We start from the raw sequence: 18,612 nt of genomic DNA on the forward strand, positions 1-18,612 counted from the left end.
AGGGTCGACCTCCAATAGAGACCTAAAGGCCCCACACTTACGACCCTCCATGCCAGGGCACAATCTGCAGATGATGAGGGGGTCTCCGGCTCGAGGGAATCCATGTTAATCACAATCCATGAGCACAATAACAAAATAAACCAACTCACGTATTTCCAACTCAAGCACTCAGAAAAAGGGAAAGTACAGGAAAAATGCTTCACGATAGTATGAAGAATCCTCAGCATATGACAGCGGGCAGAGCGGCGAACAACACGTCTGACACCAACGGCGGCCGAAAGCAAAGTGAAGCTTCACCTCCCAGTCAGGGCGACACCGACTATCGGACAAGCAGTTCACTATCGAACCTCCTTTTTCAAAGCTTACGACTGGTTCCAGCTGCAGCTGATTACATTCCCATTGTTAAAGGACCGATGGTTTGTATTACGTATCGGAACAAATATACATTACTTAATACTCTACAACTTAAACACGTAACAGACATACAAAACAGTAAATCATGACTTTGATGCCACTTCCTATAACCCAGTGTTGCTAGAAATCAAGGGTTAAATGAAACATATTTTGTTCTTAAAATAATTGTACCCCACAGTCAGTGGCAGATTCATCAGTCACAAAAATGATTACTTCAACCAAAACAACTGTACAACAACAATAATTATACGTGTGTGTGCAAATAAATATTGATATAGATGTACTATATGTGTGTACATATTACATATATATATGATAATCCTAAGTGCCCCCAAAATGAAAGACTTCTAGATTGGCCACGAAGAATAAATGTTTAACAATGTTTCAATATATTTCAGGATACATTACCGTCAATATTCCCTCCAATTTCTAATCATGTCCTCAGCATCACAAATATATAATCTCCTCCATCCATAAATTATCTACATACATAGCTGGCACAAGCTCATCTTCAGCCTTCATACGTAACATCCAAAAACCTTTCCCTCTGTCAAGTCTTACCAAGTCCTTAACCCGATACCAGTTCCCACACTCTAAAGCAACTGTAAGTACTTTCTTACTTATAATAACTAAGTGACAATGAAAAACACAACATATTAAACTTGTATAAACATTTATTTACAAACAAAACATGTTTGCCTTACACGTATATCACATATAAAAGTTCCGTACTGTACTAATGTCAAAATCAGCAACAGAATTCTGTACAGTATGAGGGAAAATGCATCTCGCATTACCACAATTCAAACCATGGTTTAAGAAATTCAAAACAAATTTACTGGGATACACCAGCAACCGAAACTTAGCATCATGGTTCCTAAACGAAGAAGGAAATATCCTTGTACGCACTTATAAAGTAAGAAACAGTTACATAACTTACTTATAATGTAAATAAAAAAATATTTCTGTTGGTTATGTACCGACCATAATTACAACACTATATACATCTTTTGATCATACCAATACCAGTCTAACAGGCACAACAGCTCTCTGTCAGCTTAGTCAGATGTTCAGGTGATTTGGCAATGAATGGCCTGAGTGTTTATGATTACACGGATCAACAATTACACTTCCCGTCATCAATACGAGCTTTCTCAGAGGTCCCTCCAAGGTACTACTGGCCTAATGTTCAAGATTGCACAGCATAACCATAACGTTGCCCTCCTTCACGAAATCTCCCGTCGTGATGCTAGTTCTCGCCCTGGGAGCTGGAGAAAAGGGCGGAGGAACCCACGTTAAACCCCACTTGAGGTTCGTGAGTAAAAACTTCAGGGCTTTCGTCCCCACTGTTCTTCGCTGTGAAACTGCATACCTGGAAAAGATTATTATCAGCATTATTATTATTATTTTTTAATATTATATTAAGTAAGGTAACTTCTAAAGAGAGAACAGCAATGCCTTTAAGATACGAAAGGTTTTTCTTGCTGTAGCCGAAAACAGGAACCACATTTACTGTTAAGATTGTAAAAGAGCAGGTAGTACAGGTTGTGAACGCATCAAATTTAACTTGCTAAATACTGAGCTTAATAAATATAGTACCAGAGTCAGTAATATAAGCCATTGGCTACATAATACATTAAACATAACATGTGTCTAATCAACAAAAACTCTCAATTCCCTACTGATTAAAGACTAGTCATTCAAAAACTGGTGCTCAATCACAGGACTGACTCGATCAAAACATTGCCAATGCAGAAAAATTCCAAGGTTCTGGACAGTCAATTTAGGAAGGTGCAAAGAACACCTTTAGACTTTATTTATATGTACCTTATTATTCAATTTTCACCTCAATTCAAGGAAAAGGAAAATCTTTACTATTTATTGTTTTTTTGGCCCAAGCAGGACCAGTGGTTTTTTGTTTCTTACACACGAACTAAATTATTATTATTCTGATTCAGAAAACTAAACCTATTCATATGGAATAAGCCCACCAAAGGGGCCATTGACTTCAAATTCAAGCTTCCAAAGAATGTGGGCTTCATTCTTTGGGGTTCACTGGAATAAGTAAGAGGGGGTCAAGGGTAAAGAACAGCGTCCTGTTTACAGAACTGGACAGCTCTATCAAACATAGCCTCCCATTTTATAGTCAACTTGTTCCTGACATTTACAGGTGATAAAATCAAGATACTGTCTTTTCTCCTCTGGTGTCACACCAACTCATATATGGACTGGAATGAAGCATAAAATTTGTGGTTGGTATAGTGTTGGTTTTTCCCGGTTTCCCCACCTCAGTGGTTGCAGGTACGATTCTCGGCCATTCCATGAGGAGTGAGAAATGTGTATTTCTGTGTAGAAGTTCCACTCTCAATGTGGTTCGGAAGTCACGTAAAGCTGTTGGTCCCGTTGCTGAATAACCACTGGTTTCCGTTGCAACGTAAAATGACAATTGTCCAATTGCATTTTTCCTAACTATACAAACCTGAGGTCCCTTTTACAATAGGAAGGTACTAGCGGCAGCTGGATAGGTCGTAAGCTTCGAACAAGGGGTTCGGTAGTAGTTTAACTGCTTGTCGACAGGCGCGCGCGCGCGACTGGGAGGTAAAACAAATCACTTTTTGCTTTTGGGCCCAAGCAAAAAACTGCAGAGTGAGGGGGTGGCATGAGGTGGGACTATGTGTCAAAAAGGACCTCAGGTTTGTATAGTTAGAAAAAATGCAATTTTGGACAAATTGTCATTTGTTCCGACACGGCATACAAACTTCGGTCCTTTTACAATAGGAAGGGACTACTTCTTGGGTGGGAGGGATCTGAGTCTTTTGTGAAGCAGACTGGTGTTCGCCCAACCTTGGAAGGCCTCCCTGGTCGTAAAGAGCGAGGAGGGATCCAAGCCTCTGTCCCGATTGATCGGGGTGTGCACCGCAGGATCAATGGTCAGACCCTCTGGACCAAGTACTAAGAGAGAGGCAAGCGTATCTCTCGTACAGCAAACAAGAAACAAGTTTCCTATTTGCAAGAGGCCACATAAAGTTAGGGTTTTGTCTCTTGTTGGCATCCACTTCCCCCCCCCTTGTAGGAGGAAGTGGGGGATATTCGCCCCCATCCCTAGTGAAAGGGAGGGTAGGATGGGGCTCTGTCGAGTAGCTCACCGGCATCTCGTCCTTATCCAGCAGGTGATGACCGTATCCCTCTACCCACAGGTAGAGGGGGAGAAAAAGAATGGAAGAGAAAGCCAGTCACTCTCTCATTCACTTATCTATTCTTACAGTCACACCAGGACTTCGATGCTGTTCAGCCTGCTAGGGTCTGGGTTAGCTACACAACGTGTTGAGCAGCCACACGGGTCCCCAAGGAAAAACGATCCAAGGAACCTGTGGGCAATATCCAAAAAGGTAAAAGGAAACAGGGTGCCAGTGGTCTGGTTGTACAGGACCCCTGCCTTCAGTACCTGACGCCACGGAGAAGTTCTTGTTTAACTCGAGGGAGTGTACTTCTAGGTCATCTTGGTGCTGACGAAGAGTCTTCAACACTCAGCCTGGGATGTCGAGTTTCTTCAGAAAGCGCGGTCGCGCTTTCACAGGACAAAGCAGCATCTCCTTCGCATCGAAGGCGGTGAAGTCCATTAGGGAGGGGATTGTGAAGGACTCTAACCGATCGTCAGGAACCGAAGGGGTTCAGAGTCTTCGCTACGAATTCGGTACGAAATCGAGCGTCACGAATCCCCACCCCATCCCCTGGATGCTTGACTTCGCAGGAAAAGCCATGCAATTTACCTCAGAGAAAAAGAAAAGAGGTGGTCGTATGACCTATCCCTATTTCTCGACTTCGGTGATGCCTGTACCCATAACTGGTCTATCCGTCTTGCAGCGAAGTTTGTTCTTCTCGGTAGTGGATAGGACACCGACACTCAATGGTGGGTGTCGATGGTATGGGTACTGTGACAAGCCGTTAGGACGAAGAAAAGACTGTTATGGAACAACCGAACTAAAAGTGCCACAGCGAAGTTCGTAACAGACTTGGGCGCTCTGAAAGCTGCCGACTGACTGCGTTCGTAGGAGGCAAGTTGTCCAAGCATCCCGAGCAAGTCACGTGACCTTCGCCTTAAAAGGGTTTAGCCCAAGAGACTAAAACAATAATTTGTTCGTCACCGATGCAGAAGGCAAGGTGATGACTCTCTTAAGGCATGTGCCCAACAGGCGAAAGTCAATTGCCTTCTAGAGACCGAGGTCCCTGATGGGCAAGATATCTCATAGTATAGTTGATTCTCGGCTAAGGAGAAACAACACTATGTGTCGTTGAAGACGAAGGTGTACAGAAAATGCAACCCTACGTCTTCACAGCTGAACCAAAGAGAAGGATTCTCAAGATTCTGAACCTGTGCTACAAAGACCTGAGAACGCCTAACCGCTATTCATTGCTGTCCCCGGTGAGGGGATCGTAGTTGCAATAAAAAGCGGAGCGCTTTTCAGTAATGAAGACGGGAAATACTGCCTGAAGAACTGCTCTCATGGGCTGACATTTGGAAGTAAGAGCTGTCAGGGTCGGAGAGTAGGCGATGTCTTCTGGACATATCTGTTAATTCGGGGCGAGCAATGATAATTGCCACACCCTACGAATACGAGATATTTTTTGAAGACAAACTCAGATGTCTGCAAAAATCATTCGCATTATCGCGGTGCGATGCAGCGGGTGCCTAGTACAGAACTTCTGTTACCGTGCGGTAAAACAGAAAGATGAAAGAGTCCAAGAGATATCTCTGTTGAAAATTCTCGCATGTCGAAGGCGATGCAAATCGAGCGTCACAGCAGTAGATGGTCCTTCATTATTGCGAGAATCCCCGTTAATCAGAGACCTAAGGTCCATGATTGTTGGGCAGAGATACAGTTCGGTAGTCAATCAAAACCAGGGGGAGAGAGACGTAACCGAGCGTGCATCTCGAGACCTAGCTGATACTGAGTCCGCTATCAGGCAGTTTTTCATACGCAGTAGCTCCTCGGTGACTCGTCATCCTGAGTTGCCAGGTAATCCATTATTCCCCAAGAAGGAATGCGTTCGGCTAGAACCAAATCGGAGCATAAAGAATACGCTCGACAATTATATTTAACCGAAACGGATTTCGGTAAATACAAAAGCTGATTTGGGTTGTCATGACATACCAAGTATCTAAAATCGAACTGATAACTGCTGGGAGGTTGCAGGCAACCCCGAGTTGCAGTTCAATTAAGATACAATTCGTCCTCGGTCACAACCGTAGAGTTAACTACATATGCGCCTACCCCCCGGGACAATTCAACTGTTAAAAGATCATGTCGCGAGGGTAATATACGTAGTATATTTGTAGGTTCTGTACCACTACCTCCATCCAAAATTCTTTTCCTCTCGAGGGAATGAGATAAGGATTGGAGATCGACCGCCTTCGTTCTCTAGTCAAGAGAGTGAAGGAGAAGTCTTTCCCAAAGGAAAGCTTCAATGGTGAACAGAATACCGAAGACGATAGTTTCAAGCCAAACTGGAAGTTCCCGTCCGTTCTTCTCTATTCCGGTTAATCGCCTACTGTGAGATACCCTTCTTCCAGCAGCGTCTTCTTCCAAAATGCTAGAAATTACAGGAAATTCGAGCATAAGCGAGGTTCCCGATTATCGTGTAACAATTATCGGGGATTCTCGCTCACTTTGGACCGTGGTCTCGCCTAAGTGTTTGGAGATCGTAAAAAACTCGAAACACTCTGAGTGCGCTAGAAATTCCGTAGAATTCTAAGCACTCTGCGAACCCACCGAATTCGTCAAACGATATCGGCTGGTGGTCCCTCTCTGATTCCCGTAGAAATCGAGAAAGGGGCAGGATCCCTCCTCAACGACCGGGGCTTATGTAGGTAGGACCCGGAAGAAGGTCCCCCCGGTAGCGCAAGCCCGCCCCTAACGTGGGGATCTTACAGAGAAATCTCTGTAGGATCCCTCCCCTTTTCCCTCTGTAGCGTAAGGAGAGAGGGAATGGGGGAGGAATTGGATACTGGCTCGCCTTCCCAGCGGAACTAGCAGGTTGGAGAAGAAAAGGAGGAGCATCGCCTTACGGGCGATGGCCTCTCAGAGCCTGGGAAAACGTATCGTCAGGAGAAAACGTTTCGCCGAGAGGGTTACGAACTCATGCTGTAGGTAAGGGTCTGCCGCCACTGTGAACGTCGTCTGGGTGGGGGCTGATCGACACCTGGACAGGAGAGAGCCGATACCGTCCTCCGACTCATTCCAGTCCTCGTCAAGGTCGAAACCTCAGGAGGACCGAAGGGGGTATTCAAATACGTGTCCGAAGACACGTAGAAAACGCCTCTGTCGCAGTAGAGGAGGGAAGTAGCTTGTTCGACCGGCCGAAACTGAGAGAGCCTTCTTGTCCGAGACGAGAGACTACCTTGTTCAACACAGTTGGCAAGCTCCGATCGCGGCAGACCCACCGTCGGATTGGGTTCCCTCTCGGGCCCCAAAACAACTCGAGCCGAGACGTGGCTCTGCTGGTGGGAGCGGCGATCTTCCCGAGGCCGTCGTGCTGACGAATCAGCGCCATATACCTCGGCAAAGTTCCTCTGGATCTCGGAAGCACAGCATCTTGCAGAGTGGGACCGTTTAAAGCCCTTCGAACAAGAGCATATTCCGAGAACCTTCCTCCTGAAAAGGGGGAACAGCGACAGCCCTCTCGGTCTTCTCCATCCACTTTGCGCATACGTCCTGCCGGTCCAAGGAACCGTGCCTGCACGTAGGGCGTCGTGGTGGGATCATGAGGGGCGCACCCCTCACGATCACTCCTCAATACCCTCGCTCCTCCCGGTGTAAAACCCGAGGAGGTTGAAAGGTAGCGGGAGAGGCAGACCTGACGCTCCCTCCTCGCTCGCTGGCAGAACCAGCAGGCTTGGAGGCTGCAGGCGATCGGTCAACCCGCAGTGGGGCGATCGAGCTGCAAGCCTGGTCGAAACCGTCGCTGTGGAGAAACGGCTGGACTGAGCGACAGCGGCCCCCCCCCCCGATCTCGAGTGTCAGAAGAGCTGGTGCTGGTTGCCGTACCCGATCGCTCTCTGTGAGAGCGACGGTCAGGCGACCTGCAGGCTCCACTGTCACAGTGAGACCGGTGCTTGTCCTCACGGCACGTCACGTCGCTGGTTCCAGCCGTGGCTGGCACCGGCGAACGGGAGGACCTCTTCCCAGCCTCAGCCGTGGCCGGTCGTGGACCGTCACGTCCCCGGGTAGCCAGCTGGTCGCCGCGAGAGCGAGAGCTGGTCTGTGAGGAGTCGCGTGAGCGGCTGTCACCAGTCTTCCGCCCCGTGCCGTGAACCTGACGCTGAGCGAGCTCCGAGGTCTGGTTCCTGGCTGCACGGTCGCTGGTAGGCGACCGTACACTCGGTACCTCCCCCGAACGAGAGGCCGAGACGGACCCTGAATGCAAGTGGCAGAAAACCACTGACACCAGGCGAGGAAGTACCTGTGTTAGCCGGTACCCCCCCCCCTCTGGTCCCCGTAGTCTTCTTCCTTGCGGAAGAAGAGACGGGCCCCGCTCCCGAAGGAGCAGGAGGACCAGCGGAAGGAACCCACCCGTCCCACCGAGGGTGAGACGGGTCCTGAGAAGCTCGAGGGAGACTTCTTAGGAGGGAGGAGGCAACCTTCTTCTTCCTCGGCTGTGAAGCCTTAGAAGTCGAAGGGGTGAAGAAGGCGGCAGCCGACGACGATGAAGAAGATGACGACGACGACACCTTCCTCCTCTTCTTCGTCACCTTCCTCAGGACAGACGTAAGATCTGCCATCCAGGGCGGAGCCGGGGCTGCTGTAGCCGAAGCCACAGGGCCCGGACGCACCTGTACAGACAGACCATAGTCTGGGGTAGTACCACCACGAACAGGGACGACGTCAGCAGGTATGGGCATCTCAGGACAGCAGGCACAGCCAGCACAGCATCGGTAGGGACAGCCAGCGCAGCAACGGCAGGGACAGCCAGCGCAGCAACGGCAGGGACAGCCAGCGCAGCAAACTGCATGGACAGTCAGCCCAGAATCGGCAGGTACGGCAGGCAGCACCGGAAACACAGGAAGTGGAGCAGCAGCCAGCAACATCCTGGTACCGGCGGCAGGTCCAGGGGCGAGCTCTAGGGCAGCGGAAGTGTGGTCGCAGCAGCGCGGCAACCACGAGCGGCGGCGGCACGCCCCCCTCTCGGTACGGCGAACGGCACTTCACAGCGGCTGTAGGCAAGACTGTTACCACGTGAGGCGAGTACACCAGGTGAGGAGGGACGTCGTCACCTGGAGCGTGGTCACCACACTCCATGGTGACCGCAGTAGGCCCAGACATAGAACCGCAGCCTGGACACTAGCACGCCCTGCAAATGGAAGGACGGGCCCATACCTCACCAAAGGTCCACCCTCGTGGCAGTAGCACCTGCGGAAATAACAGTAGTAGCGATTTAGTGGGGGGGGAAGTCCCCTCGCGCGGGGGGGTGAGCCCTCTCCGAACGAGTGGAAGACCCCGAATACAATTGTATCATCGGGCACCGAGCACCTCCCCGTGCTCGACGGATCGGGCGAGGAGAAGAACGCAGATAACCTCCCCCCCCCAAAGGGGAAGGGCCATCTGTGGGAGCTGAGCGGGGGGGGGGGGGGGGGGGGGGGGGGGGGGGGGGGGGGGGGGGGGGGGGGGGGGGGGGGGGGGGGGGGGGGGGGGGGGGGGGGGGGGGTTTTTCTCTGTTCCCCACCCCCACCCCCGCACAGCACCCATGTACCCAACAATAATAATAAGAGCCCGAGAGCAATTGTGCCCTCGGCTCCCGAATGCAAGGGCATAAGGATCAATTCCCTGACTGAGTGGAACTTGAACCAAATAAATATTGATGCAATCAATAATAAAGGAATAAAATGAAAAAGAATCTTGCATTACGATTCACTTCACAATGAAATAAGGGCTCGGATCGAGCGCATTTGCGCCCTCGGGTACCGAGCGCAAGGGTAAAAGGATCCATTCCCGATTATGAATGAAACCTTGATCCATAATGAATTGATGCAATCAAAATATATATGAAAATGAAAAAGAATACTGCGCTTGCGATTTCACTTCATACAAATAAAAAGGGGAAGGATCAAATTCCCGGGAAAATAGCGGAAACATTAAGATCCAAGTAAACAATGCAATCTCAATAAAATATGAAAATGAAAAAGAACTGCACTTGCGATTTCACTTCATTCAAATAAAAAGGGGAAAGGAATCAATTTCCGGGTAAGCTCGGAAACTGATCCAAAATGAGTATTGCTACAATCAAAATAAATATATGAAAATGAAAAAGAATACTGTACTTGCGATTCCACTTCCATACAGAATAAGTTTTCGTGCCGAGCGCATTCGCTCGGCAACGAGCATACAGGTCAAAAAAATATAAATGAAAAGAGCACTTACTTACGATTTTCATCTACACATTTCCAACCAAAATATACGCTTGGAGCGAGCGCTCTCCCGCCCTCGGCACCGAGCATACACAATACGAGGATCATTTCTGGGAAAATGAATTCCCGCACTTACGCCCTTCAGTCCCGGCACTCGGGTAATCGGAGCGTGGAGAAACCAAGATCCTTTATTCACAATTGAATTCAAATTGGAAATTTGGAAATAAATATGAAATGATTGTACTTACAATTCTTTCAGTTTCACTAGATAAATAGAAAAAGAAAAAACCACAAACCATGCGAAAAAGCAACGACGATGAAGCGGCGAGAGAGCGATGATACAACGTCCACACGCCAGCAGGCCGAAAGCAAAAGTGATTTGTTTACCTCCCAGTCGCGCGCGCCTGTCGGACAAGCAGTTAACTACCGAACCCCTTGTTCGAAAGCTTACGACCTAATCCAGCTGCCGCTAGTACCTTCCTATTGTAAAAGGACCGAAGGTTTGTATGCCGTGTCGGAACAAAGCACCATACAAACACTCATATAAGGACTGGAATGAAGCATAATTTGTTTTGGTCCTGCTGACCTACGAGGTCAATCAGCACTGACAGAGAAATTGATAGTTGAAAGGTTTGAAAAGTGTAACAGGAGGAAAACCTCGCAGTTGAAGCACTTAGAAACACTTGTTAGGAGAGGGTGGAAAGTAAGATGGACGAAAGAGAATATGAACGGAGGTACAGTCACAGGAATGAAAGGGGTTGCAGCTAGGGGTCGAAGGGACGCTTACAAAGAATCTTACGTAATGCCTGCAGAGCACTGCATGAGGTGTAGTGATGGCACTACCCTCCTATGGGGACAAACTCATTTATGGAGTGTTCATGATTGTCATAATTCATATTAACAAGTGCATTTTTTACCTCAGTATGGCCCTGTGCAAAATATAGTAGGAAAGCTGAAATAACTGTTACAGTAATCAACATCAACAAAAGCCATCAACAATCACAGCAAAGAGGTCAATTGGGTATTGATCACAGACTTGAATAACCTTCCTGGCAAATACCCCCGGGTATTTGCCAGGGGATACATGCCACAATACCCGCTAATAGCTAAAATCCATGAATGCTTGACACCCCTCTAAAACACTTATGGCTGCCTATTTTGATTGTTCAAACACACACACACACACACACACACACAAAAAAAGCATTTAATCACAAATATGATATGAAAATAAAGTAATTAGTGAATATCTCTCTATGAAAAATACTGCAAATAAGCGAATTTTTCACCAACAATGTGGATTTATGTTCCACAGAAAAATCTGCAAATTGGTGAAGCCGCGAATCCGGAACCACAAATCAGTAGGGATCCACTGTGCGGATAAAATTACAACAGTACACTTCTAAAGCTTCACATTTTGACAATTTTCCCATAAACCAAGATACATAACCAGCAAATTCAAATCTCAAAAGATCACACAACCTCAAAACTAACAAAACCAGGACCCATTAACACTAGACTCACTTGATCGACATGGAATTGTTAGAGGTCGGATCCTCTATGAAGTGTTTGTTGATGCGGTACGGGAGACAGAACTTCGCCGACTGTCCTCCCTGGGCTTCGACGTGCTGCTGGAACTCTGCGACACACTCCAGGAAGGCCACCATCCCAGCATCGAATTTGGTGTCCCAGAGGAACCTGAAGCCTCCAGATCCGTACAGTGGGAGTTCGCGGTTTTCTCCGATCACCTGTGGAGAGGAAAATGGAAGTGACATGATCCCCTTCAGAGTTATGGAAACTGATTCTCAACTGTCAAGATTTTTTTAGTTTGTTATTAAGAATTGCACATAAAGCTTGTTACCTTAGAAAATCCACTTCAGAAATCTCAAATAACTTCAAACAAATTATCATTATTATTATTATTCAGACGATGAAGAACTATTCATAAGGAACAAGGCAACAGGGGCTACTGACTTGAAATTCAAGCTTCCAATGAATACAGTGCTCCATAGGAAGTAAGAGAAGGTAGATGGTAATAGAGAAAGATCTCACTTGTTAAAAAAAAATCAATAAAAATTTATTCAAATTCAAGAAGGACAGTTTTATGGCAGTACTGCACTGCATCACATCATTTCAAATGTACCAAATCAAACCCGTGGCATCCAAGATACAAACCTCAATATACGAGTGATTCCCAAAAGGCACAAGCCTATACTTGGAGAACTTGAGTCCAATTTTCCTTGCGAGCGAAGCAAGAAGAAGCACAGTCTGGCCCCAAGCAGCGTTGATCTCCGGCCACGTGACGGGTGCCGTTGGCAGACGACCGAGCCGGAGGTTGTTGATCGTTCCAAAGTGGACCAGTAGTTAAAAAAAAAAAAAAAACCAGATATGGAATGTCGTGTTGAAGAACATTGGGTCGTCAGTCGTTCCAACTGGTTCTGAGTGTACTGTAGTTGGTTCTTTAAGCTGGGAAGGAAAATTTAAAATGCTCTAAAACAAAGTTCAAACTAAAATCTTCGCCTATGTCTGGAACGGCCTTAGCTACAATTCCACGTTATACTTTTTACAACGACATACTAAGTGTTACGAGTTTATTTCTGCTCTCCTCCACCTCGCACATTAGTCTAGGTCTCCGTCTAAATCACTTATTTATCCCTGATTTCCTGGACCTTCCAAGAGACCTTTGTCCTGCTAATTTCAATTTACTAATAGCAAAAAATCACTAAGCTAAAATGATACAAAGGAAGACAAGAAATTTGATTTGTTGGTAGAATTGCAACTTGATAAGAATGAAGTATAATATGATAAAATCAGGACTATTAATGAGAAATCGAGTATTTTGTGTCATCTTTCAATCACTACAGGCAGTCCCCGGGTTACGACGGGGGTTCTGTTCTTGAGATGCGCCGTAAGTCGGAACATCGTAAAAAATCCTAAGAAAACCTTACTTTTAATGCTTTTGGTGTATTGAAAAGTGTAAAATGCATTCTTATTGCATTTTTCATCAAAAAAACCTTCAAATATTGATTATTTTGCATTTTTGGTGTCATATTTCATCTGCCAGATGAGTGTTGTAGGCGTCGTAACCCCGGAACATGTGTTGTAACCACGGAAATAATGTCTGATGAATATAATTGAGAAGCGCCTTAACCTCGGAACATTGTAAGCCAAACCTGTCGTAACCCGGGTACTGCCTGTATATAGAAATACTACAGTGCGTCCTTGACTTACGGCGGAGAATCTATTCCAGCGCCATACCATAAATTGATTTCCATTGTAAGTTGTTTTTCGCAGTTATTGGTGCTCTATCATTACTCATGGCACTGTAACTTGAAGTTGCATCAAGCTACAACACCATAAGCGCAGTTAACTTGATGCCTCCTCTTGCCGTTAGTACCATCAATGGCGCTTACAGTGCCATAACTTGATGCAAAATCAAGTTATAGTGCTGAATAAGTACCGTAAGATTGAATCATTGCAAGTCGGTGGCAACGTAAGTCAAGGTATACATTTTTAAACAATCCCCCTAAGAGGGTTACAGATGTTAATGCATTGTTACAGTAACTTCAGAGTATTATCATAAGAGGAATCGAACACTCTACCTCCTGTTTTCGTCCTCCATCTGCGTGAGTTGGTATTTGTGAGAACAGTACTCCCTCCAATACCGTTCCTCTTCGTCCTGCAACCTCGCCTTCTCCTCCTCATGCTTCTCCAAGACGGTCATCACGACTTCCTGTTCCTTCTGGGTCTCGGCCAGTTCAACAAGCAGCCGCTCCTCCTCCAACTCAAGCTGTAAAGGATAATGTGGGTGTTTACTTTGGAGAAAGTAGATCACAGAAATACTGACCTGTCTATCCTTTGGGATAACCAATCCTTCCACACACAGATAAAAGTATTGTCTTTTTGCTACAAATAGTGAAGAGTAACTTAACCAGTCCTTCATATCTTCATCGAAATACTGCGCTGCCGTCACTTTCTTCCCTTCTGAGATAATCTATTCTTCCTAACCGAGATAAAACTACCATTATTCCTTCAAATAGCGAAGGGTTCACATAACCAGGGAATAGGACTGATCCAAAAGAATGCTTTTCAAACAGGGAGTCCCCTGAGGTCTGCAAGGGCGTTGGACGTGAAAGGTACCTTCCAAATATGACAGCCATACCCGGCAGGCATCAAATTTCATGAATTTGAAACCCTCAGGGAAACAATTATCTGAAAGCAACATTTTTCTATCTTCAGACTCACCAGAGAGCAATGTCGTCCCCTAAGAAGGGCGATAACATAACCATAGGAGGCACAAGATGCCTAAAGCAAGATTCTGCCACAGGAAAAATGAAGGTGGTGATCCCAGTAAGAGGTTAGTGGATTCTGAATTCGAAAACCTAACATAAGATGAGTTTGGAACTGTATGCTAAAAGTTTGTATTCGTGTTAGATGACAATATTATTACTAAAGTAGTACAGTGGTCCCCCAGTATTTGCGGGGGATGCGTACCAGGCTCCCCCGTGAATAGTTAGAACCCGCGAATGTTTGGAACCCCTATAAAAACGCTAAAAACAGCCTATTTTGTTGGCTAAAAACTCAAGAAAAACCACTAAAAATATTCATACTTGGTTTTTTTAATAGTTTATCACAAAAAGTGCATTTTATGATGAAATTGATGAAAAACAAACCAGGAATGTGTGGATATTTCTCATAGAAAAATACTGCGAATGCGCGAATTTTCCGCGAATAATACGGGGGGAAACGTTTCCGAGAGAAATCCGCGAACGTGTGAGTCCGCGAATCCGGAGAACGCCGCGAATACGGGGGGCCCACTGTACTTGTAAAGATAATTATAGCGAGCATAATTCATAAACATACTGAACAAACTAAAATGCCTGCTATAATTATTATTTGGACTTCTCCTAGGAACATGAGCAGTGAATTGAAGAACAGAAAAGAAAAAATTGAGTTCAAAAACCTCATCAAAGCTACAGAACAATACATAATTATCCATTAAAAATAAATACAAGCAAAAAACCATGAAATCAAAAAGATGAATATGTACAATACTACGTAGTCCTCTACATACAAACCATCCACTGTTCCAAGAATGAAGTACTTTGTAAACTGAACAAAGATAAGTCTAAGCATCCAGCATTGTAGATAGCCTATGCTATATAGCAATGTGCGCTAAAAAGGTAAACCGAGAACAAAAACGTTTGACAGGTGTAGTAAGAGGGAGACCTCGCATTGCACTATGATAAAAATTGTTGGGGGAGGATTGGCAAGTCAGATGGAAGAAAGAGAAGAATATGAATGAAGGTACAGTAAAAATAATGAAAGTGGGCTACAGCTTGGGCCAAAGGGTCATTGCAAAGATCCTCAAGTAAATGCCTACCGTGCACTGCTTGAGTTGCGCTAACAGCACTTAGCCCCTACAGCGAAGTTTAATGGCAGTGAAATACAAAAAGCAAGTTTATATATACAAATATTCCTCACAAAGGATTGTATCTTTGAAATTTTGTGTTTAAGGGACTACTACTGTCCTCGACAAACTATTCTAACTGTCAACAACAAACAAACAAATAAAATCCACTGCTTCGTACACTCTTGAGTTCATTCTCCAAAGCCGTGACGTCTTCGTCTGGAGGCATGCTCTGTTTCAATGACACCAGAAGCTGCTGAGACATCTGTGCCTCGTTTCTGTGTTCGAGACAAAAGTCGTGTCCATCATGTCCAGTAGTGCGTCTGTGCATTCCTCGCAGAGCGGGTGGTCTATGTCGCTGTTTGAGCTGACCAGATCGTACAAACCAGTAACAACCTGAAGGAAATGAGGTAATGCTTATTCTTTTCAAGATAAATGGGATGGAAGGTTTAGTTCAATTCCATCACATTAGCTTAACATTTTCTCCAAATATCTGGATGTTATCATTCTATCTAGTACAAAGTTAGTGCTTAAAAACAACTCTTTTTGACATAACTTTAATTTTTTCATTCAATTTTGGGGTTTCAAGATTGGATAACAGTTCCTAAAATACTGGCAAAGCAAACAGTATACTAACAAGTTCCTTGTGGTATTTGTACTTGCGTAAACTGTACTTGAGTTTGGCTAAATTTCACAGTAGACATAATAGCATTATAAATACAAAAAGCTTCTAATAACTACAATTCACCATTCAAAAAGGCTGCCAAAATCAGCTTGTCACTAAGGAAAGAGATAAATTTAGTGGATGTCTACTTACAAACTTTGAATTATAGACAAATAAGGTAGCATACTCGGGATGTCAATTAAAATCTCCTGACTAATAACTATGATTTCATCCAGATATCCAGATCTAAAACCTTCATGCAAATCAGCGAATCATGGCTAGGCAACAAAGATAACAAGCTGTCCATATTACCATAATTAGGCCTATTCTATAAACAGGATAAGATTAGCCACCTACACGGCAGAGTAAATGATGGAACACTATATATATATAAATAGGTCATTTCACCTGGAAAAACATGTTACCATTACTATTCAACAGCGGTTTAACCTGACAACTGGGATGACAAGAAATTTTATTCAAAAACCATAAAAATTAAGGGCAACGCCAAAGCTAGACAAAATCATAGGCTAGGTTTGAGGAAACCAAAGAGAATGAATCAAAAGTACAAGACAGTGAACAATAAGTCTGGGGACCAACAATTGTTGCAACGGAACCTTTTCTACAGCCTACCAAACCTCCCTTACAGACCACCTGAATAAAGAAACGAGTAAAAACACAGCAATGCCTCACCTTTAAAGGCTGAGTTTTCTCTGTGTCATACGATTCACCGACTAGCATGAATCCGTGGTTGTGATGGCCTGAATCCGACAGGCGAAGAGGAGGGACAAACTTGTCCAGAGTTTCATCTGACGGATCAAAGTCGGCATCGATGCCCTGGTATATTGGTACTGAGAGATAAACAAATACTTTTGAATAAAATGTTGTCCATGTACAAAAAATTACTACTGTGTTTGCCAGCACATTAGACACTTTTTTTTATTTCAAATGTATCAAAAAAAAACTACCCTGCATTCAATGTAGCCGTATTATGATGGGATGGTAAGTATACTGGCAAGCACAAAACTTCTTGCGAAAAATAAAACATTGAAAAACAAGCCTAATTATTACAGTAAGTTGTTACTTGAATAAAATCACTTTAAAATATCTTTCAATAAATGTGTGATGAAACATACTAAAATTGTTTTCAGCACAAAATATGTATACTTATAAAATGGGGGTGTGTCTTGTGCAAGGTCCGATATCTCACACCCCAGCAAATACAGCAATTTTTTTGTGGTTGTAATAATTAACAATAATATCATACAGATAATAACAATACACAAACATCGACTCACAAGCAAGTTCAGCAAGCGTGTGTTCATTGAGATGGGAGAAGCCTGCATCCAAATGAAGGGCTGCGTGCAACGCTGGCACACAAAATTCACAGTGACACGAGGATCCATGGTGGCTCACAGTGTGGCATCTGAAAATGTATAGTATATAGGAATCATCTGTCTGTCAACCCTTTGCCTCACAACAATGACACTAAAGTAAACAAACTGGTTTTGTATGTTTAAATGAGTCGAGTGATTTTCAAATAATAAATTTTTTGTGATTATAGTTCTCTCTTACACCTGTCTGACTCTCCACCTGTCTAGTTTAGACTGTTCTTGTGAGGACTAAATGACTGTCTAATTCTGTCCCCTGCTATATACACTCAAGCATGGTCAACAGATTATGGCTTATCATGTTTTGGTATCAATGAGCATGCTAATGCAGTTGCTATGAACTGATAAGTACCACACTGTGTTGTACTGGGTACTCATCAAGCAATAGGAGGCTGCGTAAATTATATTTTGCGTATGTGCATTGATCACTTAGGGTGCTGTGCCCTGACCTGCCCAGCGGGCCAGGCACCCCTAAGTAACACTAAACATAGGAGACAATGGACTTAGTTTCCGTTTGGAGGTTGTCCCATCGTTCTGCAAGACTACCAAAGAATATATAAATAAGCTTGATCCTAGATTTAGGATGCCATATCCATTTGCCTAAATATGATAAAATCATCCAGTAGGCTACACAAAGGTCTATCTACCTAGGGTAACCTTACCCTAGCCATAATCCTAACAGTTTAGGGGTCCCAAAGTCGCTGCATTACATCAAGTTAATAAATTCACTGCACTATGTAAAGTTAATATCAGCACACAGATTTATCAAATATTTATTGAATTGTGGAAAACAATGAGAAAATGAGCAGTTTCTCTGCTTACAGAAGCAGAGACTGTAAAAAAAACAAAGGCAATAATGGGGGAACATAAATAAACAAAAACATGTCGGAAAGGGTACGGATCTCTAGAATTTGGAGAAAATCATAAATCTTTGCTTCTGTAAGCAGATAAACTACTCATTGTGGTAGATCTAAGCCAGTATTCTGCGGCGGCCTCATTTTTTTTCAGATTTATCAAAAAGTGGCTGCTGATGAGCAAAAGCCCATGTCAGATTCCTCCTTGGTTCCTGGTTTCTAAACGCTCACTCCACCAATGCAGTTGTGGGCACACTACACTGTTTGCATGATTTTCTACAATATCTGCTTCTGTAAGCAGAAAAACTACTAATTTCTTTAGCAGATCGGTTGAAAGAAAGAAGAAATTGAAATTGAAGAAAGCTTAAACAAGTAAATGCAAAGCAGCAGTGAATTTGGACCCATAAACTTTAGATTTACCCCTAGCCTAGGGTAGGTTACCCTACCTAACCTACCAACCCTCATATAGGCTAGGC

General features: G+C 44.5%; 1 pseudogene; it reads right to left on the reverse strand.

Moving 5' to 3' along the window:
- Positions 1–1,279: 1,279 nt before the first annotated feature.
- Positions 1,280–17,297, reverse strand: LOC135204877 (beclin-1-like protein; annotated as a pseudogene).
- Between the last annotated feature and the right edge of the window lie 1,315 nt (positions 17,298–18,612).

The sequence above is a fragment of the Macrobrachium nipponense genome, chromosome 47, assembly GCF_015104395.2.
Source record: "Macrobrachium nipponense isolate FS-2020 chromosome 47, ASM1510439v2, whole genome shotgun sequence".
Lineage (NCBI taxonomy): Eukaryota > Metazoa > Arthropoda > Malacostraca > Decapoda > Palaemonidae > Macrobrachium > Macrobrachium nipponense.